Here is a 2146-nt window from a genome sequence, read left to right as displayed (position 1 = left end):
ACCAAGGTACATGCCCTTGACTGGAATCAAACCTGGGACCCTTCAGTCTGCAGGCTGGTGCTCTATCCACTGAGCAAAACCGGTTAGGCAGCAGCAGTTCTCAACCTGTGGGTCGCGACCCGGTTGGGGGTCGAACGACCCTGTCACAGGGGTCGCCTAAGACCATCGGAAAACACATATATAATTACATATTGTTTTTGTGATTAATCACTATGCATTAATTATGTTCAATTTGTAACAATGAAAATACATCCTGCATATCAGATATTTACACTACGATTCATAACAGTAGCAAAGTTACAGTTATGAAGTAACAACAAAAATAAAATTATGGTTGGGGGTCACCACAACATGAGGAACTATATTAATTGGTCGCGGCATTTGGAAGGTTGAGAACCACTGCTCTAACAAAGCAGCACTGATTGAGATATGTGGGTATATACCTAGGAAAATGATGTTAATGATAGTTTTCCCTTTGTGGTAAGATTATACAAATCTTTTCTTCTCTATGTCATGAGGATTATTTTTCTTTTGGGGGATGGTGGTCATGAACATATATTTTTTATAATTAGAAAAGGAAAGCTATAAAATAAATTTAAATTTAAAATATCTGGAACACAGCATGGAAAGAACACTGAGAGTTAAGGTTCTAGTTATGATCTCACCACTTGGTTCCAAGGTCTTAATTTGTAAACTGGGATGCCCTTGCTTACAGGGTTGTTGTGAGGTTCAAATGAGATAATGAATATTAAAGTGCTTTTTAAACCATGACATGCTATAAAAAGTGTAGGAATTGCTATAAATCTCTTTATTTTATATTTAATGGAGCCATTATGATCTGGCTGTTTAATTTTTGACAACACTTAGATTTATAGATTTTAGATTTTTTTTTAACTAATATCTAAAGAAAAGGAAGGATTCTTTTTCTTCTGAAAGAGTACATCAAAATCACAAGCAGTTCTTGATTGTATAACTCAAATACCTCATGGGACCTAATGGTGATATCTTTTTAGTCCATCAAATTATTTTTTCATGTCTGTCTTAAGAACTCAAGTTTCTACGAGGTATTTCTGAAAGAACTTTTATGGTTGGCATTTTACTGAATATATTTTGCTTCAGTGTATATGTTTTAGTTCCTAAAAGGACATAAAAAAGAATTTTTAACTGTTACTTGTCAAATAATAAAACAAATTTCAGGAGTTCACAATGTGTTGTGCCTATTAAATGTCCTGTTTTTGAAAATCTTTATTATTACTTTTTATTTTATTTTAGAGAAAGAGCAGAAGGGAGAGGGAGGAGAGAAAAACATGAATTTGTTGTTCCACTTATGTATGCATTCATTGGTTGCTTCTTGTATGTGCCCTGACTGGAGATCAAACTCTCAACCTTGGTGTATCGGGATGATGCTCTAACCAACTGAACCTACCTGGCTAGGGCCTGAAAAATATTAAATACAGGAAAATAAAATGTTGATTGAAAATGGTAAATAGTATAGTTCTAATTTTATACAATAAAGTTTGGTGTACCCTTCTTCCCTTACCATCCATGCATGTACACAGAATTAGAAGACAATCAAAATATTTGTTTATATTGGTTTTATTGGTAAGGATTTCTTACTACTTTTATTGTTTTCTATAACAAGCTTATGTTTCTTATATCATCAGGAATAAAATTTATTTTAAAGGGTTACTACTACTTAACTGCAATTGTTTTCAAAGGAGTTAATAATTAAGAATTCAGATCTCAACCCAGATTTTTCCAAGTTCATAAGTTGGCTTTTGTAAATTCCCCTAGCTAAATGAACCTCTTTATGGCCAGAGCTTTTGGAGTTAAATGAACAATGTTTAATAATGAATGGTTGTGTTTATTTTAGTTGTTTTCAGGTGTTAATGCCTTTGTCAAAGTTACCTTTGTCTTGCTGGTTCCTCACATTGTTTGTAAGTTATGTCAGTATTCTCAAAAGACAGGGTTTATTTTCTTGGGTGTGGCATAACCTAATTCTTAACCAGAGATTTCTTATGAAGAACCATTTGCTTGTTTTGCTTAATTTTACTTTCTTTGTTTCACAAATTAGTTTTGTTCACCAAAAAGGTATAATGAAACAAAAAGAGTAGCATATGAAACTGTTTAGTAATGGGTAAGTCAG

Source organism: Myotis davidii, unplaced genomic scaffold (assembly GCF_000327345.1).
Source record: "Myotis davidii unplaced genomic scaffold, ASM32734v1 scaffold247, whole genome shotgun sequence".
NCBI lineage: Eukaryota > Metazoa > Chordata > Mammalia > Chiroptera > Vespertilionidae > Myotis > Myotis davidii.
The sequence above is the reverse complement of the archived record's forward strand: the minus strand, read 5'-3'. Positions refer to the sequence as shown.